Consider the following 26,507-nt stretch of genomic DNA (forward strand, 5'->3'; position numbering starts at 1 on the left):
TGGAGCAAGGCCTTGGTAAAACTTGGCCCTACTTCCTGTCCTGTCCTGTATCTGCTTCCTGATCCATGAAGATGTGAGCGAGCAACCTACATTCCTGCTACCATGGCAACTCATCATGATGGACTGAACCAAACCCAAACCAACCCTTCCCTTGGTTTCTTGTTAGGCATCCTATCAATTCAATAAGAAAAGGAACTAAAACACAATCTACCCCCTTTCTCTCTCTCTCTCTCTCTCTCTCTCTCTCTCTCTCTCTCTCTCTCTCTCTCTCTCTCTCCTCTCTTCTCTCTTCTCTCTCCCTGTCTCTCTCCCTTTCTCCCTCCCTCTCTCTCTCCCTCCCTCCCTCTCACCCCCCTCCTCTCTCTCTCACACACACACACACACTCTTACACACATAGACACACACACATAGACACACATACACAGACACAGACACACACACATACACACCAGCTCTGAGAGCATAGAAATATATTTTTATTCTAAGCATGCTACCTTCTTGGATTCTATGGACAGGAAAAGCTCAGAGGACAGAGTACAAACCCTCTGCACCCTGGAGCAAAAGTCATCATTTTGTGGGAACCAGATTGATCATGTAGGCAAAGGCAAAGTCTCCTGAGACCCACCCCGAAGACCCATCACTGAGACACTGACTCGCCTTGACCAGGGTTTTTCATTACGCACCTCTTTCCTTGTCGTGTTCCTCCTTCCTAAGCTCACGCCCCAACCCGAAAGATGGATTTCAAGTTCCAGTGCCTTCCTCCTCCCCCCAGTGCAACGAATCAACTCATCCCCAGTTTTTACTGGTTCCCATCTTTATCATTTTCACATTGGGAAAGGTGGCTGAGCCTAACATGTTCAAGTGGCTGGAACTGGTGCTGTTAACCCCAAACTGTGGCTCTTGCCCAACTTTGTGATTATAGTAAACGAAACAGCAACCAAAACAAAAAAACAAAAAACAAAAAGCAAAACAAACAAACAAAAAAACCCTCTGAACTGTACACGTGAAAGGGCAGATGTTCACTGTATGTGACTTATATCAAAATTCTTTATTAAAGAGTCAAATGAACAAAAACTTAGAGCACTAAGTCATAAACAGAGAGTATTTGAATATACTTTGTCCAGCTATGGAGTGCTGCCTTTCGGTGGTCAGGTCAGTTTAAGCATTTCACACGGGAGGAATGTTGCACGAGTTAGGTGGTCCTTCTCAGGTCCCTTCTGCGTGAGGTAGGGATAAGGGGCACTTTGGGAAAGGCAAGCTTCTTCCACTAACAGTCTTGCCTTTCAGGGAGCACACACCTTCTATCAGAGGTGTCTTTGTGAACATTGCACTCTGCAGGTGTGAACTCCCAGGAAAGAAACCTGCCCCGTCTGAAGGTTTTTCCAAGGCAGATGAGAACTAGGCCTGGCCTCTTGTTTCTATCTGTCACTACCAGCATGTGGTCGTAGGAAATGACAATTTTGATAGAAAGGACGTTAAGCTAACATTACTTCATTATCCCATGGTGTCTGTAACGTGGCTGTCTATTGAAATCCCCAAACTGAAGTCTGATATAATTGCTCGATAGAGCCTGCCCCTTTAAGACAGTGGTTACTCTCAGCAACCAGGTTCCACAATGTGAAGAAACCGCGATTCCCACAGCAACTTTCTCCGTAGGATACAGAACTAAGAGCTATCTGTGCAAAGGCGTTGACAGCAGCCCCTAACTCGTACTCCTGAGCAGCACCCAGGGCTTCCATGTCCTTTGTCCTATATGATGTTCTATAGGAAAAATCACCTGTTGTGAGTTACTCGGGTATCCCTTTGTTCAGGGATGTCTTTGAAAGTGTTTTTCTGCCCATTCCTGTCTCTTTATGGCCAGTTCCCCTTCGCTCTCTCTGTCTATGCTTGAAGGTGAAGCCTCTCTGTCCCTTTAAGGTCCTGTTATGTGTTGTTGTTGTTGTTGTTGTTGTTTTACATTTTATTGATTGTATATTTCACATCATTTCAACTAATCTCCCTGTCCCTCATCTGCCCTTTGCGCTTACATCTCCCCTCAAAATAAAAGTGATAAAATGAAAATAAAATGTTGTCATGGAAGCTATAGTGTGTGTCACAGTGTGTCCCACAGTATGCCCTTTTGTCCACATGTCTTTGGTCTGGCTCGAGGCCTATGGCTTCTGCTACACTATCTATACTGGATCCCTCCAAGAACTCCTCCCAAATGTCCTGCTGTTACCCTGTGTTATGGAGGTCCTGCAGGACCAGTCCTTTCTATGGCGTAGATGTTGGGGTGGGCCAAGTCAAAGCCCTGGACCTGGGCCTGGGAGGTAGCTGAGTCGGTCAGCCTGCCAACTCTCCCATGCCCATACCACCAGGGAAAGCTCTCAGATACCACCCCAGCTGGCTCACTCAGTGTCTCAGGCAACAAGGGGTGGGGTTAGCTCTCCTGCTCTCATGTCCCCATGGCTTCAGGTGGCGACTCAAGACACTCAGATCAGCATGTTTCCTTTCAGCAGTACAGACCTCAGATATCTGTGTGGTCTCTGGTAGCAGCCCAGACTAGGGACGTCCACTTGACCTTTGGTGGTAACTCAGGCCACGGACATCTACACAGACCCTAGCTGCAGCAGGACCATAGAAACAGACTTGGTCTTTGGCGGCAGCCTGGGTCAGACCCTCACTGTGGAACTCCTTGTATCTGGCTGTTCATCACTGCTGTCAAGTCTCCAGTGTCCAAACCCCTTGGCTTTGCTTTCTCTTCCATCTCTCCACTGCATGCAGACTCCATCTCTCGAATCTCTCCATTACCTGTTGTCCATTATAGTGGTGCCTGCAGCCGGTGCTTAGGAGTTGTTCTTTGGGTCCCCTGGCTGGGGCCGGTGCATGGGTACCATGCTGTTCTGAATATGTTCTTTCTGTCTACGCTCTCCCAGTCAAGCCAGACCACAGGCCCTAGGTTCTAATGACGTCATTCTTGATGGATAATTATGTGTCATACACTTTCCTGAACCAGCTGCTGCCACCCCACTATTATATTTAACAGTGATACTGAATGATGCAACAAATGAAATTATTTGTTACAAATAAAAAAAATAACACATTGAGTATTAAAACCCAACATTTCCTAAAGTTACAACTACTTACACTGGCACTATCAAACTGGCCAAAAGAAAAACCGGAATTTAAGGATAAATTATCTTCAATACTCTAAACACCAATTATAATATTTTATGAAACACATGTAACTATAGACACAGGATTAAAAATACAATTAATCTAGTTAAAAAAAAATAAAATTCTTGGTCTTGCCTGTTTCTCTCATCTCCTATCGCTCGCTACTTGTTTAAGCCAGACCTAAACAATGTTCTTGATTATTTTAGTTTCGGGTTTAATACTCCTAATGTATTTATGTTACATATAGATACTTTATCAGATAAAGAGTATTGGGTGGATCAGTCTTGGATCATGATGGCTGATGGATGTGAAGGGATCCACAGATTTATTTGTTAGTGGACTTAACAGCCGCTCCTATAGACTGCTTCCCTGCTCAGTTAGCCTCATCTTTATTAGATCCTAAAGATAAGCCTCCCAAGCATCATAGGAGGCCTCCCCATGCTCAAACTGTGATTGATATCCACCAGGGGTGTTTCTCTTACTTTTACATTGCCGAAATAAAATACCATGACCAAGAGACATGAAAGAGAAGGGTTCTTAGGTTTGTGTTTTCAGAAGGCCTTGAGTCCACGATGGCAGAATGAAGGCATGGCAGATGGAGCAGGAAACTGAAGACTCACATCTTCAAATAGTGCATGAGGAACAGAGAACTCAAAAACGGTGGGAGGTGGGAGTCTTTCAACTCTCAAAGCCACACCTACCAAACCTACCCAAATAGCATCACCACCTGGGAAGCAAGTACTCAAGTACCCAAGGCTGTGACGGACTTCTCACCCAGACCACTCCACGGGGGAAATTGTGAACACTTATGTTAGAAATCCTACAAGGCTGATGCGCTTACTGGAACTTTATGAGACTTGGAATGTAGTTGTAGAATCAAATCATCCTAGGCTATCTGTAGCCCTTTACTACCCTGTGTTAAACAACTCTTTGACCTAATAGCTGTCCTTGTAACTGTTAGATAAATCCTTCTGAAAGGTACTAACAGATCACTGGCTTCCACTAGCCCAAAGGCTAAAACTATCATCCACATCTAAAACCTGTACCCTGTCGTAGCCCTGCCCAATGTTCTGCCAATGTATTTGAAAGGACCTTGATTTATAGCTTTGATTCGTTCTTGAACTGTAAAAGTGTCGTGAAACTTCCCATGGTGGAACATGGATTTGATGTAGTATGAGTCTTTGTTCCTGGGTCCTCGTTATGTTTGGCTCCAGGGTAAGCAATCCCTGACTCCTTTTAGGGTGACAGCGTGTTGACAAGTGCCTCGGGAGAGTATGAGTTTGAAGTCTGGACTTGCTCAGGATGATGCCCCAGCAATTCTTCTGGTGCCGGGAAGAATGGTGTGGCTTTGTGCTCATTAGTGTTTGTATTCCCCTCTGTGTGGGGAGCGGGTGTGGCGGCAGTCCCAAAGGCGCCAGGGACTGCAGCTAAGTCATATGACTTGCACCTGACTTCCTCATATAAGCCACAAACATCTTGAGAGCTGCGCAGGTGCACCAGGATACAGGTGAATCCAATTTGGTGGAGATTTGCCCCTGCTGCCCTGATTAGCTGAAGCTGCGTGCCTGGTGAGGTGGCGTGGCCTGCTGTGCGTGGATGGGAACTGAGAGTATAAAAGAGTGAGAGGCCCAGGGTTCGGGGGAGATATAAAAACAAGGGAGATATATAAAAACAAGGGAGATATATAAACAAGGGAGATATAAACAAGGGAGATATAAACAGGGGAGATATAAACAAGGGCGATATATAAACAAGGGAGATATAAACAAGGGAGATATAGAGGAAGAAGAAACAGGACTGAATAAACGTGTGCAGAAGGATCCTGTTGCAGCGTCGTTCTTGCTGGCGAGTTGGGGGCTTGTGCAAGAGTTGGTGCCGAAACCCGGGACGGGACGAGAAGACCCGGGACGAGAAAACCCGGGACAAGAAACATCTTCAGGCACAAGCGAAGACCCCCTGCTACAGGGAGGATTCAGAACTGCATCACGGGGAAGGAGTGGTTAATAAAGGTTCTCGTAAAACAGACTGTTGAGAAGGATCCGGCGTGGATTCAGAACTCTTCAGCTGGGGAACGGTACTGATGAAGAGAAAGAAGAAAGATGAAGACTGAATAAACTGCTGTTAGAAGGACTGGTGGTCGCATCGTTCTTGCTGGTCGAGAGCAGGCGCGACAATTGGTGGCCCGTACGGGGAACCGACTCCCCCACCGAGTTCAGAACTTTCAGCAGTTAGTGGTTGCCGGCAGGGTAAGTTCACGGTGAGTGAAACTTGCAACCCCAGGAGTTTGGGAAGGACCTCGGATAAAATAGAGGCGAATATAAAGTTGCCAGGAAGCAGGCTTTGGGACAAGTTAAGGTTCCTGGTTTTGGGACAAGTTAAGGTTCCCGGTTTGGGGACAAGTTAAGGAACTATGATAACCTCAGTGTAGTGATCAATAGATCCTCGCTGTGTAGTTATGCTTTTTTCTCCCATTGACCCTTTGTGGGTAGGTCTGATAGTTTTGGTCTTGTTTGTTCTGATATATGGACTCTGTTACTGTTTGTGTGTAGAGGCAGTCAAGACAGGTCAGAAAATCCTTACAGAGCAACAAGAAAGTATGTCGGAAGAGGAGAAGGGCTTAAAAAGAAAAAGGAAAAAGAAAGGAGACACAGTGTTATCAGGTGGACAGAAAGGACAAAATAAAAGAGCCAAGGCGGAAGAGGAAGGCGAATTAGCTTCTGCGCCTCCTCCCTATGCCTCCTCAGCAGCCGCATATAGACGGACCTTCTGTCCGGAGATTTGGAGAGAGGATAGATTCTCCTTGCTGGGATGTCCTATTTTCACCGACCAAGCAGGGCAAAGATAGCATGGGATAGAGATATGCTGCTTGATCAAGGTAGATTTGCACAACAACAGACAGGATATCCAGTGCAGGTGTTTGAGCAGGTGAATCAGATTCCTATAAGGGCGTGGAAATCATTGCCTAACAGAGGGGAAGTTAATGAAAACTTGACTCTCGTATTGACTCCCCACATGGACACACAGGTGATTGAGGTTATGGTCTCATCACCACGAGGTATTGTGTCCATCTCCCCTGGGGATCTACCGGATCAGGTGTTGACGTGGGCAAGAGGGTCTGTTTGTGTGTTTCCACAGGACCAGACGGAACCTCTTTGGGTGCCGGAGAGATTGGTGAGACGCTGCAAGAATGAGGCTCCTGATCCAGTTGCCCCTGTGGATGTGGTGGATATTCCCACAAGCACAAACAATGGAGCCGAGATGAGAGATCCTTTCGGTATTCCAGAAGCCGATACCAGCTCGACATGATATTCTTTCCACGCTTTTTGATCCCTGAATTCCCCTTAAAGAGATAGCCCCGCTGGCCATCTATCCCTTGCTTCAGGGAAGATGAGCGGGGATGAGAGCCCTGGGATGTATGCTTGTTATAGTGTGTGTGTTTTTTGTGTTTGGCACATGTGTTAGGTGCAGAGTGTGCGGCCCACACTTTTGCCATGGTAGCGTAGGCTTTTGCTGCAGTGGAGGCGGGACAATCTCCTCAGATTCGGTTTGCCGCTCTAAAAGAAATAATGCTGCGTTATGCCATGGGTTGCGAGGCTAAGCACTGCACAGAGGATAGCTTGCTGTTGGCATCCTGTGGAAGGCACGTCTGATTGCATGAAGGTTCAGTGTCCTAGTTCCCTTCCCCCAGGAAAAACGACACGGGAGCTGGCCAAGACCTCTCTGGGTGATGAGCCTAAGGGATGGTTTTGTGTAGGGCCCCTATGCTTGCACACTGGGGATCAGACCTCTACCTTCACCCATGAGGCTTGCTTGCAGCAATTAAGATCTGGCCATAGGTTAATTAATATCCTGGCCTTTTGATGCACCTGCCGCAAGCAAAACACAATCTCCCCAGGAGTGGCTTGGCATGATAGAGAGGTAGTCAGTGATAAGACTCCCTGGGCATGTCACCAACCTAAGACAGGGATCAAACCAATGCTGTTTGTCACCCAAGGACGGGTAAGGGACATGGCTGCTGGGGGCTATCTACAGACATTCTCTCTGCCAAAAAAGAAAAAAGGGGGAATTGTGGGGAGCGGGTGTGGCGGCAGTCCCAAAGGCGCCAGGGACTGCAGCTAAGTCATATGACTTGCACCTGACTTCCTCATATAAGCCACAAACATCTTGAGAGCTGCGCAGGTGCACCAGGATACAGGTGAATCCAATTTGGTGGAGATTTGCCCCTGCTGCCCTGATTAGCTGAAGCTGCGTGCCTGGTGAGGTGGCGTGGCCTGCTGTGCGTGGATGGGAACTGAGAGTATAAAAGAGTGAGAGGCCCAGGGTTCGGGGGAGATATAAAAACAAGGGAGATATATAAAAACAAGGGAGATATATAAACAAGGGAGATATAAACAAGGGAGATATAAACAGGGGAGATATAAACAAGGGCGATATATAAACAAGGGAGATATAAACAAGGGAGATATAGAGGAAGAAGAAACAGGACTGAATAAACGTGTGCAGAAGGATCCTGTTGCAGCGTCGTTCTTGCTGGCGAGTTGGGGGCTTGTGCAAGACCTCTGTACCGCCTGGGTTTTCTATTCTCTAGAAACAGAATGCTATCTGGCCATGCCCATGCTTAAGGGTGGCTTCCATTTCTTACCTGCAATGTGTTAAAGGTCAAAATTCACCCAAGTAAAGGGAAGGATGGTAATGAGCCTGATTTAAGGGTAGGAACATTCATCAACATTGACTACTGTCTCAAGGATGAAGGAGAAATCCTGTCTTTCATCAAACAAGAGATTTGTGAAGGAGCTATAGCTACAAAGGCTGCGATTAGAATCTGAGTGACAGTGGAGACGTTGGTGTTAGGATAGAAGCAAGGGTGGAACATTTGGCAGACCCGTGCCAAGGTTTGCCGCTGAGAGATTATGCCATGGCAGAGCGCTAGGGCAAGAGGTTTGTTGGAAGATGGGGGAGAGAAAAAGGCCTTCACAGAGTGGGGGCATGAGACAGACAGACAGACAGACAGGATAGGAGGCAGAGAAAGACTAAGATGGGTGGTGGGGAAGAGAGAAGTAGAGTTAGTGATAGAGATAGAGATAAAGACAGAAATAGAGACAGGGACAGGGACAGAGACAGAGACAGAGACAGAGACAGAGACAGAGACAGAAACAGAGATGATATATCTGGGGTGTCTCAGGCCTTTTCTGGGCTGGACCTGGCAGCAGTGGATGATGATGTAACTGCTGCTGCTGAGTCCCTGAGAGGCAGGCTGGAGTGCCTAATTTAGAATAGTTGGAATATTTCAAGTCCAGAGATTAATTACTAATTATCTTGGGCTACCTTTAACCCCCTTATATGAACATTTATTGCCCCCTCTGCATGTGACCTAACGTCCTTGCTTGTGGCTGTAAGTAAATCTTGATATGTGAACAGACACTTCCATAGCTTCTATCATCCCCATGACCAAAAACATCTGTCACCTGAGCCATAGAACAGAGATTTACCCCTCTGGTCTGACCCAACTTCCTTTATACCTACCAAGGTATTTGGGAAGTTTGTTCATTTGTGACATTCTGCTTTTTCTGTTATTATAAAAACTTCATGCGATTGTTCTTTCATCCGAGCATGGAATTTAGGGTACCTTAAACCTGTGTTCCTGGGCACGGTCATTTACATTTGACTCTAGAATAAACTATTTCCCATTCCCTGTGAGTTGATAGTTGTTTTTGTTATACCCTGACTGTCACCAAGGAAAGGTACAAATGGGTCGTGTCTCAGAATGAGAGCAGACAGAGTAGTCTTGTTCAGTGTCTCCATCTCAACCGCCTCTTCTAAAATTAACTATAAATTAGAAGTCATTCCTGTGCCGATGTCTGGGTTTATAAAGACAATGGCCATCTGGAAATATCCCTTGAGGGAATTTGTTATCCTCATTTTATGGCTCATTGACCCCTCTGGTGGTCAGTTTTAAGGAAAAATCGAAAGACCAAGTAAGAGTTCATCAGAGGACAGGGGACAGAGACTAGCTAGACAGTTTAGACCAGGGGTGGAGGAAGCAGTCTGTGCCCCTGAAGGGCGTTCTGGTCCCCAGTTCCTAATTACATATCACTAATGAGCACCTCACTTAGACTCTTCATATGAGAGTGTCACAGACACTAACCCCCTTGGATGCATGGCTTTGGAACTGGACCTATGGATTCTCCTGGTGGAACTGGACCATATCTGTTCTCCCAGTTCAGCCCAACTCCTAAATAATCTTAGGGTTCCCATTCTTGAGAGGTGGCTGTTAAAAAAACCCTTGAAGATCACTGATGACAGGTCCCCTCCCTAATGGAATCTATTTCTGCCCCTGGGTGTAGACATGGCATTCTAATCTGCTGCAAAGGTTACAGCGTTACATATGGTTGTCTCCTCACTTAACGTTTAATCCATCTGGGTCTGTCAATCACCTAGCCAGGAACTCAGCCCTCAGGAAAGCTGCCCTGCTACAGAGATGGGAAGAATAATTACCCTCTTAATGAGGTAATGTACTTCTCCTTCCCAGGAACACCACCTCTGGAAGGCTTCTGTCAAGGAGCACAGCAGAACCTCCCCACTTTTCAGTATCCTAAATCAGAAAGGAGTAACTTTCTCTTTTCTCTTCTTTCTATTGCTTTCCTAAGCACACTTTGGTCTTCCTTGCTCACCTAATCCCCCGCTCGCCCCCCCCCCCCCACCATCCAATGTAGTTGTCTACAAAATATAGGGCTTCCTCTCTTAGAAGACTTACAGTTTCCTGCCCTGTTATTTTTCTCTTAAATGCTAATTAAAATGTCCGTGGACTTCCTGCTGAGTCTATTTGTAAACTATTTTGTGAAAGTGAAGAACCCAAAGGGGAGACTGCAGTTTCTTTAACCTATGGTGCCCACTATGGGGCTCTACAAGGTTTCTGCTCAGAGGAAGACTGGCTTGTAGGGACCACAGGGACTGAGGGGTGTGGCCAGGGACGGCTTAGCTCGAGCTTCTGAGGCTGGGCCATGTCAACTCAGACAGGAGGAAATGTGGAGGCAGGAAGTAGAATGAGGGGGTTAATTTTGAACATAGAAAGTGTTCAGATTCCCTGAATTTGGGGTTATTAGACTGTGCACTTCTGCTTTTGTTTTGCTTTCCAGCATAGACGATCTCCATAACAAATTAGTCTTGCTTTCCTTTTTCTTTTTTCTTTTTTTTTAAAAGCCTAATTTCCATGATTTCACCATATGGAAACTGACTTTTAAAAAGAACTTGCTCCATTGAGCAAGCTTGGTACATTTTTCAAATGTTTCCTGACATTAACAACTCTATTTCTCAATTAGCAAAGGGAATAAAGTTGATTATGCATATCCATGGGGTGACAATTTACATCTGATTAGCAGCTCTAAGGTAAACATTAAAAGGTCACTATAAATAACTTTTACTTCTTTTGTTGTCAGAAAGACCAGTTAGTCACTGAGGCCCCAGCTTCCCTCTGCTCCCCATGGTTGATAAAATCCTATTTTTAAGATGGTATCTCAGCTTCTATGACATAATCAAACCTGCGGAACTTACAGCTTAGTCAGTTGCCATTTTGGTTGGTTCGGGTTTTTTTCCCCCTATTCTTCTGATACCCATCTGTTTTAGTGAGAGCTATTAGTGAATCACAGACATGGAGCAAGAGGCATGATCAGGCTTGCAGCGCATCCTGATGACCCATTCTTGGATTTTTTTTTCCTTAAGCCTAAAAGGCCGTCTCACCTCCTATGTTATGAAACTGATTAGCCATTGAATACAAATCAATTCATTTTATACTCTGTGCAAGTAGAATAGAAGCTAACTTTTGTGGGGAGCAAGGAAAAGTTAGTGAAGGAAATCCTGAGTGGATATGGGCCGTTGATGTGGGCATGGCCATGTTAAGCATCCTGTAGCCTCACAGTCAGAGGGACAGCACTACCATCCTCCAGGGACCAAATGTGTTAACAGTGAGTCCAGATAATGTCCACCACCGCTCCCTGCTCCCAGATATTACAGCCTGAAGGTCGTTTACTTCTGCTGAGGTTAGCTAAACCTGTCTTCTTGATCCAGCTGTCTCCTTGTTTACCTGTCTCCTTGTTTACCTGTCTATAATAACCTTGCCTTCCTTTTTCGGCTGTATGCAATAACTCTGCCTCTCTGTATAATAAGCACACTGAGATTTTGAAAGCTGAGATTTCTTTAGTGCCTAGACCACTCAATCCCAGCTTTCCAACTATGTGTGCATCTGTCTGTCTTTTCTTCATGTCCTCCTTGCCTCAGTGATTCTGTCCTGGAGCCACGAAGAATGCAGCAAACAGTCTTGTGTGTGAAAATGATTCAGACAAGGGCATTATAGTGTTAGTTCAGAGGGGCATATAGGCAGTCTTTAGGATGGGCTTCTTTGCAGTTGCTGTAATTAAGTTAAAATAGTAATAACCCTTCCAGTCATATGGTCCCTTTCAATCTGTGCATATGTAGACAGGTGTGTGTGTGTGTGTGTGTGTGTGTGTGTGTGTGTGTGTGTGTGTTAGATAGCAGCAACTGTTGATAATGACTTTTGATATAAATATTAGAATTCTGAAAGGCAGCGTAGAGACAGAAGGCAGAAGAGAGCAGAGTCTGGCCTTTAATAGTTGATTGGCACACGCAGTGATGGGCAGCCTTTCACCTGTGGGAAATTGAGCAGTCTGCCGGAGGAACATGTTTGCTGGGATCCTTTATAGGGGTGGGGCTCAGGGCTCAGGAATAATAAAACTATTACAGCTATAGGAGGCTGTAAGTCCCTCTGACCATCTTTCCTTCCTGACATTACTTGCTCAAGGTGATACAGGGTATGTTGGGAGAGAAAGACTGTCGCAACATGTTTTTTTTTTTTTTTTTGTAGTGACCTATAACCAGATAACTGGTAAAAAGCCGAGTGAGGTCATCTGTGATCTCATAGGACTCCTGTCCTATAATCAAGGCACTTTGTAAGTACATACATGCTGTGGTTGTTTGACTATGGCTGGCCCAGCAAGTGGCACTGTTAGGAGGTGTGGCCTTGTTGGAGAAAGTGTATCACTATAGGGGTGGGCTTTGAGACCCTCTGCCTAGCTGCCTGGAAGCCAGTGTTCTGTTTGCCTTCAGAATAAGATGTAGATCTCACAGCTCCTCCAGCTCCATGCCTGCCTGCTGACTGCCATGCTTCCTGCCATGATGAGAATGGACTGAACCTCAGAACCTGGAAGCCAGCCCCAATTAAATGCTGACCTTTATAAGAGTTGCCTTGGTCATATTGTCTCTTCACAGCAATGAAAACCCAAACTAAGATACATGCCCTTTGTAAAAACAATCATACAACTTCAAGTGTGTGGGGAAAGAAAGGTTTGAAGAAAGAATTCTCATTCCTACTTCTTAGAGATAATAATACACATTTTGCTAAATATCCTCCTAAGAGTTTTTGCCTTGGTTTTCTTATTCTTCAGAGCATAGAAACATACTTATTTTAAAGTAGAACTATATTATTTTAACCCAAAATTTGAAAAAATTGTAATGTGCATCACTGATTATGGGTATATCATATTACTATGAAATAGCATGACTAGGCTTACTGGTCGAAGGGCTGCTATAATTTATTGCTATGATTTATTGGCTCCCTGTTGATTTAAGTTGTTTACTAGGCTGAATTAGGATGACAATTCTTAGTCGTGGTAAACTCTTTCTGTGAGATTTTTCAGTCCACTTTCTTACCTGTGGGGTTAGCAGTGCTCACCTCACCTTACCTTCTTTAACTCCCCAGGACTTCCCACCTCCCCTTATTTCCCTGTGTAATGATCATTGAAAATGCGAATTTATTTTATTTTGAAGTTTAAACACTTTGGGTCAATTTGGGGGCCTTTGTGTGCTTCCCTTGTCATTTGGTTTGTCTTTCACAGCAGCAGCAGGTTTTGGAATTTCGCAGGAGTCTTTACATATTAGTGGGATTAGCCCTCCATCAGTTAACTCAAAATGAATTAGGTACTAGGCAATGTGCCAAGTATGCATTCTCTTATTGATTACTGTCTTTTCACTTGGACTTAGAGCATTCCCTCCACTGAAGAGATACGTAATCAAATGTATCAATTTAGCATTGGACTGAAAAATCATCCATGGGAAAAATCTTGTTACCCCAAGATTATAGAAATTGCCCCTGAAATTTTATTTCAGTTCTGTGATTATTTAACCATTTGGAATAAATTTGAGGGAGACATAGGCAGTAAGGACCATTAATTCATTTCTATATTTTTATCCTAACACTATCATTTTAATCTACAGTTTCTCCACTTTTATCATATACAAAGTTCCCATGGGTCCTTGGATCTAATCCTGCTTCCTCTATTTCATTCCATAGCTTGCTATCACCATCAGCTTATTGAGAGATACAAAGATAGATAAACAGAAATATTATTAGCATTGGCTGGTACAAAGATAGATTACCAAACAGAAATATTAGCATTGGCTCGTAAGTAGTTACTTTGAGTAACTACTCAAAGTGTGGAGAGTCTTGAGAGTAAGGCTGCCTCCAGGAGGTAACTATGAATGAACTCTTGGCGAGAAAAAGAAGACTGGGTAGAAGAAAAATACCAATATTCAGATAGAAACATGTATTGAACAAAACAGGCACATACACTGTAACGTCTGGTGGTGAACTCATCTCCATAGCCATCACGTGGAAATGTCTGTTGTAGAAATCATTTTCCTTTCCCTACTGTTGCAAAAATCAGAGTGCTATTAGACACAGAATATGTTTCTTTCTCAGATGAGACTTTTTTGCAAAAAAAAAAAAAGTTATTTGATGCAATATAGATGGAGTTTGAAAGTCTTGTGAGAAATAAAATAAATCATGCATAAAAAGACCCCACCCCCCAAAAGAGAGAGAGAGTGAGAGAGAGACAGAGAGAGAGAGAGACAGAGAGTATGTGGTGGGGGTAGCTGATGAGAAAGTGTAAACTACAAAATCTTAGAAATAAGAGCTGTCGTGTGTGTGTGTGTGTGTGTGTGTGTGTGTGTGTGTGTGTTTTGCCATAATTTGAGGCACAACAAAAAGTTGCACTGAGTTTACTTGTATGGTCTTTGAAGGGTTCCTCCTGTTACATAATTAATGTAGATTTAGTCTGAGACAGTATTGTGTGTTTTAAACACATGTGAGACCCTACCTGATTTGTGATAAAGATAAGACTTGGGTTTTTCCGTTGATGAATTGGAAGGATTTTAGAAGAATGACCTACTTGATGGATTCTAATGACTAGAAGTTTCTAGAACATTATAGGGACCTGAACTAAGACAGGAGTAACAAAAGAACAGCAGCAGATGAGAGATGCCTGGTGATCATTTATAAAGACTGATGAACAACACAGAGGGGACAGCAAAATGGTTAATGTCTTCAGTTCCCTAGACAGGAGATGGAAATGTCTTGTGAAGAGCAATCCACAGTCAGCTTGACTCCTGCACTTCAGAGGAATGGCAGCTATGAAAGACATGACTAAACAAAGTTGATGAGTTTTCAGCCCAGGTGCCAATCAAGGCATTAGATTTAATGTTCAAATAGAGAGTACCACACTCATTCGTTCACTTGACCAAATCCCCAGGCAGTATACACAGCACCTTGTCCAACTCCTGCCCTGTAAAACACTAGCTGACAAATTCCAGATTGTTCCTCAAATTATTTAACCATCGGAGGGGAAAAAAGCTATGGTTTTCTTGTTCCATACATTATCTGTATCATCAACAGGTTTCCTGATGTACTTTGCAGATGAGATTTGAAGCTTGCAGACTTTGAGTAATGAAAACCCTGTAAAAGGTGTAATAAGAAATAGTTCTTGGATGGAGCTGATGGAAAAATCTCATTTCAGAAGCCAAGGCACAAATGTAACTTTCCAAAGGTTCTCTTTGGTTGTACATATTAAATAGATTGAAGAGTTAATTTTGCTGAGACACCATCTCCAGTTGTTAAATCCATACCCGATATGAGTTATGACCTGGAGAGGAGGAAACGAATAATCCAGCATGTGTGACTTGTGCTACTGAATTGCTGACTGAGTATCATCTAGAGAGGAAGTGTGGGCAGTATCGACACCCTCTTCAATTTATATTTATTGAATTTCTTGGTTGTTTGAAGTCAAGCTTATCAATACACACATGGTCAGATTTTATACATTAATAGTTTAAGTTTGGCAACAGTTTATCCATTTTATTCTCCTTAAAATCTGTGTACCTCTTGGACTGATTCTTTTTTTTTTTTTTTAAATATCTGCTTGCCTTTTTTTTCAGTCTTATTTATACGCAAGACTGACTATTATTCTGCCAAAATGAATATTCCTGATGTAGAATTCTCAGAATCAACTTTGTACCTCAAAATCCTGGTGCCCTCAAGAGAGACAGAGAGAGAAAGAGAGAGAGAGAGAGAGAGAGAGAGAGAGAGAGAGAGAGAGAGAGCGCAGAGGTGGAGTGATGTATGTTACTCTCATGTTTGATGGTCTGATGTGCCAAGGAGACCATGGGTTCTTATCTTTCTAGCTGAGGCCTGCTGTGTATAAGAGCCAAAAGGAGATCATGGATGCCCTTATACATCACCCCGGGCTACAGACTCATATCTAATTTGAAAACATGGAGTAGGGTTTGAAATGCCATAGGAACGAGCATCTTTTCTTCAGACTTGTCACTGTAAATAGGTTTAGGTTAAAAGGTAGAGGCAAAGGCTGAGAAAAGAAGAGAGCATGGGGAGCCACATAAGAATGGAAGCAAAACAAAATTGCATAATTCTGTAAGTCCTGAGTCATGTGTGTTCAGGGACGGCCCACATTTACCATCAAGTTAATATGTTTATGTCTGTAAGGTCATATAGAATTTTGATGCAGTATATATATATACTATCTCTGTAGGTTGATTTATAGACAATAAATGATACATAGCCCCGAAGCACTCCATTTGCTTGAGAATGAAAAGCTGCTTTTTGGAGAAGCTGATTCTGCCATTTTCTCTTAAATGAAATTTGTCTTATTTTTCATCCAAATATTGGAAGTACCCAACATGTGTTAACTTGTCAGAGAAAGATTAGATGCTTAATGATTAAATTTGTACTCATTCCTACATTTGCCCACTAAGCATCTTGGACAACCTCCAGGTATTATTCTAATTATTATTCTGATTTTCTGCATCCTCTTTTTAATCTCCGTTTATTTTTCAACTTTCAAGTTTGAAACTGGGTCTCATGAGCTTGGTCTCTTGAATTCTTCATTGTCATCTGAGTATTTTATTCCTTGTCTTAGTTACTTTTCCAGTGCTGTGAGAAAACACTGTAACCAAGACAAAGAAAGTGTTTAATTTGGGCTTATGATTTCAAAGGTTTAGAGTCTATGATGGCAAAACAAGAGCTTGGCAGTTGGAGCAGCTGAGAAACTCAGCATGAGGCAGAAAGAATTTGGGAGTGGCTTTGAAAGCTTAAAGCCTACCTCCAGGGACACACATCCTCAATAAGGCCACACCTCCTAGTCCTTCCCAAACAATTCCACTAGCTGGAGACCAAGTATTCAAACCTATAGCCTATGAGAACCATTCTCATTCAAACCATCACATTTATTCATAATATAATTCTTTACTCGTATTCTAAGCACTACCAGCTGTCCACCCAGATGTACTCGGCTCTTTATTTCAGAAGCACAGCTAACACTACTGTTTCCTAGCTCCCCTGCAATGGGGTGTGGCCATGTGTATAAAAGCTCTTTGTGAAAATCTTCTACAACTGCTTCAACTGCTTCTGGCTCACTTTCTTCCTTTTTTTTGGAATGGATGCTATTATTTAACAAGCACCTGAAACAATTGTTCAACGTTTCCTTATCTGAATTCTTTGAATAACTATGTAGGAATAGATTTAGAAGCATTACTAAAGATATAGAGTCTTGCTGATTTGTTAATATAACAAACTACTGCGCTGGCTAATTTCTTTTAAAACTTGACATAGGTTAGGGTCCTCTGAAAAAGAAACCTCAGCTGAGACAATGCCTGTATCAGATTGCAGTGCAAGACAAATTTTTGGGACAAATTTTTGAGAGGAATTCTTGGTTAATGTTTGATTTGGGGGCTCAGCCCACTGTGGGCCATGGTACCCCTAGTCAGGTGGTTCTGGTCTGTTATAAGAAAGCAGGCTGAGCATGCCGTGTAGAAGCAGCCAGTAAGCACCACTCCTCTACAGCCTCTGGTTCAGTTCCTGCCTCCAGATTCCTACCTTGAGTTCCTGCACTGACTGCCTTTCATGATAGGCTATGATCAGGAAAGACTTGTAATTCAGATAAACCCTTTCCTACCTAAGTTTGCTTTTGATTATGGTGTTTTATTATAACAATAGAAGACAAACTTATTCCCTTATGACTACTCCAATTTACCTAGAGCCTTGTTCTTTTTCTCTGAAAGCAAGATTGAAATGTCTGTTCATGCAACGGGTCTTGAGTGATGCTCTTCACGTGTCTTGAACTGGAGTGTCTCTGAGCTGACAGAGCCTCCTTCCTCCACTGGCTGTTGTAAGTGGTAGCTGTGGCTATCCAGATGTCCAGACTCCAGACTGGGAGCTGTGCGTTGCTATTCTGGTTCCCACATCCTTCATTGAGACTAGAAGTTGGCATGTGTCAGCCCTGGAACAAAAACATCCTCTTGGCTTTTTTTTTTTTTTTTTTTTTTTTTGGAACAGAAGTCTTTCATTTCTGTTTTTTCTTTTTAAATGTCCTCTTTCTAATTAACAACAGAAAATCCAAGTAATAGTTGTAGAAATCATATGCTGACAAGGCTTAACCACTTCTTATCTGGTCGTACTTAGAGAGTGTTTCCCAAACCTTTATCTAGTTAGTTGCTAGCCAGTCTTACCTTTAATACCCCATTTGGAGTGTGGAGATGGTGCCCTACTTGGCCCCCAGTGGATCTGGTCCCACAGTCTTGCAATCCACTCTCAATTTGGTGGCCAAAATAATCCTGCCCCAAGGAAAACTTTGAGTCTTCTTGTTACCATAATTATAGAACACCCAATACCACATATCTTTATGTACAAACCAAATGCTTCGTGCCTCTCTGAAAATCCGTGAAAACTATAACTGCCCCTCCCTCCCTCTGTTCAGATTGTCGCCTTCCTCTGTGCCCTTCTTCCTGGTTTACTGTAGCCACTATTCTTCATTTATCTTATTATTTGCCTCTCTCTTGTTCTCCCTTCCTGCCAACCATAACTTCCATGGGGTCTTTCCAGGTCTTTAGTATCCATCATACTTGAAACACCACAGGTCATGGGCATTACTGTGGAGGGCATGGCTAGTTACATTTCCAGCCCCATTTGCCAACTCTTGTTAAAGTAAATCCCATTATTTAAAGTACTTAAATCTAAGGAAGACAAGTCATAAATCAAGTGAACTTGATGGGTAAATGAGATGTATAAAATAAGAAGCAAAGGAAAGTGTAAGATATATAGATGTAGATATGTATGTGTATAGGTGTAACCATCCATGAAACTTACCCATTAAGTACCCAAACATCCCGAATACCTAATCTTCCAGACAAACAGTGATCCTTCCCAAGTCTAGCGATGTCAAAAACCATTTCCAGTCATAAAGCACAGAGGAAAAAGACCCCTTTTTTGCAATAAAGAGAGTCTTTACTCACGCTTCCATGCAGTCTTTCGTTTGTTTGTTTAACAAATATTTGTTAGGCGTGATCCAGATGCTTGGAATAGAAATGTGCAGGGGGAAAGGAGCGATTATATTAGTTGGGAAGCAGACACCTAAAATCTAATTATAGGACAATATAGTAAGCACTGTAATTAGCAATTTGTACAAAGTAGTCTGGGAGCACACAGGAGGAAGCAAATTCTGCCCTCACCTGCTTCTGGCAAGATGAAAATGGAAATGTACGCACATGTTTTTGTGACGAGCACGGGAGATGGGTAAAGGTTAACCCCGCTGTGCGTCTGTTTTGGCTAAATAATTTCTCATAGCTGGTATGTTGTTTTTCCATATGACTCTGCTTTGGCAGATGGAGTAACTCATTGCTTTGGGCCAGAAGCAGCAGAATTTCTTAGACATTCTTGGATGAGTCATAAGAGAGAAGACAGACATTGTTCCCAGGATGTCACCCCTCCTCCCCAAACTTCCCAGGAGACACACAAGAGAACTCAGTTCCTGGGCATGGACCCTTGGAAATAACAAAATGGAGATGAATCCCATTTGAATAAGCATGGTGCCACATGAGCGTGGCACACGTCTATAGTGGAACTTTGTTAATCAGAAGAGTCACATGGCTGAGGACTAACCCCAAACGTTTATATGGTTCAGCATGAGAGCCTTCTTTAACTCACAAAGCAAAATAACAGATCTAGAGACATATGTCCTGTTTTAAACTTCTATTTCTTTTTTTTTCTATTCATCTCTCTGTGTCTGTGTGTGTGTGTGTGTGTGTGCGCGCGCGAGTGAGGGCAGGCACATGCCTTTGTGATTGTGTTCACATGTGTATGGGTGGATGTGCACTTATAGACGTGCATGTGGAAGCCAGAGTGTATCTCACTGTAACCTGAGCTTGCAGGTCTCTGGAGCCAGCTTGCCCCAGAGGTCTCCTGTTTCTGCCTCTTGAATGCTGCAATTATAAATGAGCCACTCTACCCATCTGGCTTTTTAAGTGGATTCTGGGAACTAAACTCGGATCGCCCCACTTGCATTACAAGCTCTTTATCCTCAGAGCCATTCCACAGCTCCCACTTCTTTGGTCTTTCACCTCTGTCGTCCTCCATTTAAATTTCTTGGAAGTAGCCTAATCCTGGTTGAAAATGTCTCTGGATACTGATAAGCTGAAATAATTGGTAGTTTGCTTTTATATCCCATCTCTGCCATTTACCTGGAGAAGCTGGAGTGAACAACTTAAGTTCACTAAGCTTTGATTTTCTCATGTAAAAACTAATCAACTCTTACATTAGTCACTCTTCTGGTCCTCGGGATGGCAGGGCTTAGCAGAGCTGTTTGTTTGGGCTCACATTTCCACAGGAAACAGTCATGGTGGAATGAGAATGGTGACTAGTGAATTCTATCCACGGTGCAGGAACCTGGAATGCATTCTAGGCACCTCTTGCTGGGTTAGGAAGCAGGGCACTCAGGATTGCAATTACAGGTGGGTGGGACTCTCAAAGCTATGTCTCTAATGGCTGAAGTGTGCCAGCTAGGCACCATATCTCAAAGGCTCCACAACCTCTCCACAAAGCTTCCAGTCAGGTTCTCAAAACATGAGCTGTCAGGGATACTTTCCATTCAGGCTGTTTATCTCAAAGGCTATCTTTGGGATGAAGCGAGCTAGTGCAAATAAAGTTCTGAAATATTTCAAGACCTTCTAGGGCTATCTTTTGTTACAAAGCTTGAATCACTAAGCCTTGCCTTGATTCCTTCCCCGATTAGAAGGTAATTTTTTCTTTGTCATTCCAATCACAAAGGAACAAAACTACAAAAGAATATACTAGAGACCCACACTAAGAAAAGTAGAGATCTACCTTTCTTAGAGGCTTAGTTGGTTTGTTTCTTAGTTTATGTTGGCTGAGACTTCATTTGTAACTAAGGTTGTTATTGTTTTGTGTGTGTGTGTGTGTGTGTAAGACAGGGCTTTGCTCTGTAGCCAGCCTGTATGGAAATTCATTGTATAGCTCAGATTAACCGTGAGTTTATATAATCCTGGGATTTCAGTGGTGAGCCACCATGCTCATTTTATAATTGGAGATTTAAAAGTATATATACCATTTAGTGTGTGTGTGTGTGTGTGTGTGTACATGTGTATGTGGATTTTCTAAAGGATTGGGACAACCATCTTGACTCTTGAGCAGGGCCTATCTGATAGGTGATAGTCCAGGCCAATGTTTGAAAAACATCTCTCTCCCTCTTCAAGGGTCCTGGAGGCAACCATGGCTGAGCTCAGAGTGTAGTACAGAATCTTAAAGTCAGCTGGAAACAGCTAGCGTTATAGATGTCCACAATGTGTTAACATGCACCCAACCACCAGCACCTTAGTAGATATACATCTGCCATCACCTAATGCTTTTCTTCCAGAATTTCCTTTTGAATTAAAGTCTTCCATAGAGTCCCAGCTCACAGGTAGAGTGACTCACTTCGCCATTATGTAAGCCATTAGCAGATTGCTGCTCTGGATCTAGAATGCCTTCCTCCAGGGGGTAGCAGCAAGTGTCCAAATGACTCTCGGCCATGTGACATTGGCTCACCTGGGTCCCCCAGAGAGCCCACACTTAGCTCTTAGTTCTGACTGTGTCCTGCTGGGAGACCTCATTAGCATCACAAAGCTGCTCCCTTCCTCTGCCTTCCTGGCAGTCCACCTACCCAGGGGAAAGGGGAACTGTGGAAGAGGAGGTGATTTGCAATTACCAGGAAGTCAAACTTCTTGCAAAAAAAAAAAAAAATGCAGATTGACTAGATCTGGACATCAGGAAATATGCAGAGACACAGTGTGGGAAATGTCATCTGAGTGAACTTGAAATTTGAGGCAGGCTCCTTGGCACCAAGTCCTGTTTAAAGCAAACACTGGAGAAAATGACCTTGGGGATTCTGGGAAATTGGAGAAGAGCAACATGATTTACACAATGAGGCTGAAAAGGAGAGATGTGCTTAAAGAATAGTCATTTCTAAAATGCTGTAAAGAGACATCCTGGATGTTGTTCTTTGAAAACTATTTCAAAGCTCAAATACTTATATATGTGTCATTTAACTGTGATCATGAATTTTTGTTGTTGTGCTGTGTTCAACGTATGCATTGTAATTAGGCAAAAAGCACATCGTTTCCCCCCAACCCACTGTGACTGACTGAATGGAGCTGCAGTGTATGGAGGAGTATTGACTTGTTTAGCTCTTAATCCTTTCTCTCTGAGGAGGTCATATCATTTGGTGTGCTGGATGCAAACCTGGGACTTCAGTTGCTTCTAAAGACTGCCTGCTCTCTGTAGGGTGGCCGTCCTCCAAAGAGGTCCAGGGCCTCGATCACAGATATAATTATTATCTCCCAATGATTGCTACCACTAGAGTGGATTAGCAGTGCTAGTGGGACCGAGGATGCTGATTTAAAGGCCATTTTGCTCACCATGCATGACTACTCAGAAGGTCATCAGGATGTGCTACATAGTAGATATATGTATGAGAGGGGGCTTCCTGGGAATCCATTTTTTTTTTTTTTATGGTGAAAAAAGTATATATTTAGAATTAGCCATCTGGACTCAGTTTAGATGATCCCAATCTTGTTGGCAACATCTAGGGCATCATAATCAGGAGCCAAGCGAACATACGCCTTCTTCTCTCCGTCGGGCCTTATCAGGGTATTGACTTTGGCCACATCGATGTCATAGAGTTTCTTGACAGCCTGTTTGATCTGATGCTTATTGGCCTTGACATCCACAATGAACACAAGAGTGTTGTTGTCCTCTATTTTCTTCATGGCTGACTCCGTAGTCAGTGGGAATTTGATGATAGCATAGTGGTCAAGCTTGTTTCTCCTGGGCGCACTCTTCCGAGGATATTTTGGCTGCCTCCGGAGCCGCAGGGTCTTGGGCCGCCGGAAGGTGGGTGACGTTCGGATCTTCTTCTTTTTGTGGCTGTGGACGCCTTTCAGCACCGCCTTCTTAGCTTTCAAGGCCTTCGCTTTGGCTTCGGCTTTGGGAGGGGCAGGAGCTTCCTTCTTCGCTTTCGGCGCCATCTTGGCTGAAAAGCCCATTTTTTTTTAAATAAAATCTTTTCCTCAGTTTTAAGTCTCAAAGAAATCCAGGACAAACGTTTGAGGTGCCCATTTAACATACCAAAGCAGATTCTTGCCAGTCTTTCTCAACATTGTCAATACCTGTTAGAGTCCTGGCTCTTCTCAGCACTTCTCACCCTGCTCCCTACCCTCAACCTGTCCAGACTCTGAGCTTCACTGCCCTTTGCCCAAATTCTCTGATCCCTGTATAACTTCAGTCATGATTGGTGGATCCTCTTTCAGCCCCCCTCTTTCCTCTCTCTTCTCTCCCCACTCTGCACTTTCCTCTCCCCATGGCCCAGCTCATTCTATTGGCCTGATTCAGTTTGGGCCCTTCCAGATGCCTTCGGCTCATATCCACAGTAAACCTTCTCCTTACCCATACCTGAAAGCAGCCATGTCCTCATTTTTCATTCACTCAGTCACAGAGATACAGTCATCAAACGCACACGAGTCAAGAACCCTACATTTCCTGACTGCTCTTATCAGTCATTAAAGCATCGTTTCTCAGAGAACTTCAGGCACAAGAAGACAGCTGCATCAATAACTAGAACTTAAGATACAAAAAGATAGACATGTTCAGGTGAGAGAAATATGGTCCCTGGTGAGAATTTAATGGAGTAAGTGACATTTAAAGTGCCCACCCCATACAGTCATTCAGATTTTGCCAAGTGAGGTTGTTTCCTGCCTAGATATGGGTCTTCAGCATTGGCTTGAGGGTCATCTCTGGAGAGACAAAAGAAGAGCTCTTGGTCTTCAGTGTTTGGTGACAGGGTTCAATGATTGACACAGAGTGGGAATCTCACATGTATTCACTGATGTGGTTTTGTGCTCGAAGCATGACATTGACATGCTTTTCTAATAGAAAGTGAAAAATGAGACCAGTCAAAATGTTCAACTCTGTAGAAAAGCAAGAGGTTGTCTTTGACTAGTAGCCCTGTGTAGTCAATCATCTTTGAAGAAGTTACCATTTGCTACTTTATCCTGGGATGAAGGGAGATCTCTCAGGAAACCAACTGAAGTTGGTCTATTTTGTAATCCCAAAGACTCTTCCCTAGGTCTGTTGTCATTGACTGCTGGTTTTGCATCTAATTAGGAAGGGCTGAACTGAACTCAGAAATAGTCAGCACCATTAGTGTAGTGAGCTCAGGTGAGACCTAGTAGTCAGGGGATTCCAGGGCCTCTCTCTTTCTACAGCTTTTTTACCCAGGCCTGCTTCTGTCACCTGGGAAACACAGTAGGGTAGTCATCCCTTCTGGATTCCCCCCTTTCTTCCCACCCCAGATTTCCCAGCTATAGATTATCCCAAGGCCATTGTAAAACTTGTGGCACTCAGAGGTCTTCTGGCCTTGCACAGCATTCCCAAGACTAGACACCTACAAGAACTTCCGAGTTTACATAGCAGCCAGTTGTCAGAGGAAGCTCTCCCCCAAAATGTCTGCCACTGGCATTGGCCTTGTTTGCTTATTTATTGCTCATAATTCCAAAGACGAAGGCTGAGGTACCTATTTGATTTGATGTCCCACATTCTCCCTCTGAAATTAAGTTTGTTTTACTAGCTAATAATTCTATTCTATGAAAAACCCAGGCTTTATTTTATAAGCATGGCAACAAGCCATTGCATGAAAAGTTCTCCATGGGCCCAAAGCAGAACATGTAAAGTGCCATTTCAAGTGCCAAGTTCTTGTCTATGCTTCTTGTTTTCTTTTACAGAATTTTGGAAGTAGCTTAATTCTAATTGGTTCCCTCAGGATCTCAACTCCTGTTACATTTACAGAGCATTTTTTTCCTATAGGCATCTGGAGAGCATGAGTTGCTGCTTCTGGCATATTATTATTATTATCATCATCATCATCACTACCACCATCATCATTATTAGTTATTATCGTTATTAATCATGTCTTAGGAACAATGAAAAGTCGGCTCTACTCTTCAAACTTTGAACGTTTGCTTTTTCCTTCTGTTTTGGAAAGTACTCTGCTTATTCTAATGGTGAATTTCATTTAAGAACAACATCACTGTTCTAGCTAGCTTTAACTGTCAATTTGACACAACCTAGAGCTTCTAATTGAGGGATTGTCTGATCACATATTGCCCAATAGGCTGGTCTTTGGATTTTTATTTTTTGGGGAGAGGATTATCTTTATTATTAATTGATATAATAATGCTTAGCCCACTGTGAGCGGCACCATTTCCTTGGTAGGTGATCTTTGGCTACATAAGAAAGCCAGCTAAGCATGAGCCTGGGGAACCTAGCAAGCTGCATTCCTCCGTGGTATCTACTTCAAGTTCCTGCTAGAGTTTCTGCCCTGGCTTCCCTCAGCAATGAACTATAGCCTGGAAGTGTCGGCCTATCCTTTCTTCCCCTAAGTTGCTTTTTGGACATGGCATTTGTCTCATGAAACTAGAACAATCTATAGTTGCAACTCCCTCAGGTAGCTGGACTGTGTTGGCTCCAAAAGAAAGATAAAGACAATCAGATCCATAACAGTAAAGGATAGGGCTGTCTGGAAAACACACAACAAGTGTGGCTCCAATAAGCCAGCTTCATGTATGTGCAGACTGTGCAAAGCATATACCTACTTAGACCTAGACCATGGAACTGATGTATTTGTAGTGGCCCAGATTCATAGGTTCCTGCTGTGTAAGCTAGTGTGGGTACATAGCCAGAGGCTCTCCCTTCATTATACTCAGTTCATACATTTTAAGACTCACATGGAGAAGCAAATACACCATCCTTAGTCCTAGGGAAAGGGAACAGGGAAGGTTGGAGCAAGCAGAGCTTTTCTGCTTACTTTTTGCTTCTAAATGTTTGCTTTAGATTCTTATCTTTAGGGCTCTAATATAACGACAGGAAATCAGATCTACAGGGTCTGTTTTGCATACATGACTAAAAGGCTCTGGCTTCGGAGCTTTAATTTTCCAAGTGGCATGAAGGGCTCAGCAGAAGGAAACATGGCTACATAGGCGGCCATGCACTGGTTTGCAAAGTGTGCTGTGGAGAGACCTTTAGGAACCAAATATGAGGCTGGCTGACCAATTCAGTGGGCTGTTGTTGGCTGCTGGGGTAGAAACAGCATTGGCAGCAATGGGAAGCTCATTTCTCCTTTGGGAAATCATGCTTTGAAGTCTGTTTTAGGAGAGCTGTATCTTAAAATATTAAATATTTTCTGTCCTAAGCATAGGCTGAAAGAGTGGCAATGAGTTCCAAAGCTATCTTTTTTTATTAAAGGTCTGCTGATTGTGTGTGTGTGTGTGTGTGTGTGTGTGTGTGTGTGCACATGCATGCACATTATAATCCAAATAGAAGGTCTGCTTATAATTGCAATCTGGTGTCCTATTATTGGGTGGGCAGGACTTGTCCAAGCATAGAAAAACTTAATTTCAGGCTTAGCCAGCAATGAAGTTAATAATAAAACATATTTTATTGAATTTAAAACAGCAAGATTCTTGCTAATTCATTTTAAACTATTTCCCAACATTTTTCTTCCCAAGAGAAAAATTTACGTATCTGCCAAATGGGAGAAGGGCCAGGCAGACTGATGCATTCCCCTTGTCCTGCGGGAGACTGCGCAGGATGGACGACGGGTCCAGC

General features: G+C 43.3%; 1 protein-coding gene and 1 pseudogene across 35 annotated transcripts in view; one reads left to right on the plus strand and one right to left on the minus strand.

The window, feature by feature from the left end:
• Enox1 (ecto-NOX disulfide-thiol exchanger 1) overlaps positions 1-26,507 on the plus strand; it is a 565,516-nt gene that overhangs the window by 73,194 nt on the left and 465,815 nt on the right. The window lies entirely within an intron of this gene.
• Gm10132 (predicted gene 10132) lies at positions 22,355-22,886 on the minus strand (annotated as a pseudogene).

Source organism: Mus musculus, chromosome 14 (assembly GCF_000001635.26).
Source record: "Mus musculus strain C57BL/6J chromosome 14, GRCm38.p6 C57BL/6J".
Lineage (NCBI taxonomy): Eukaryota > Metazoa > Chordata > Mammalia > Rodentia > Muridae > Mus > Mus musculus.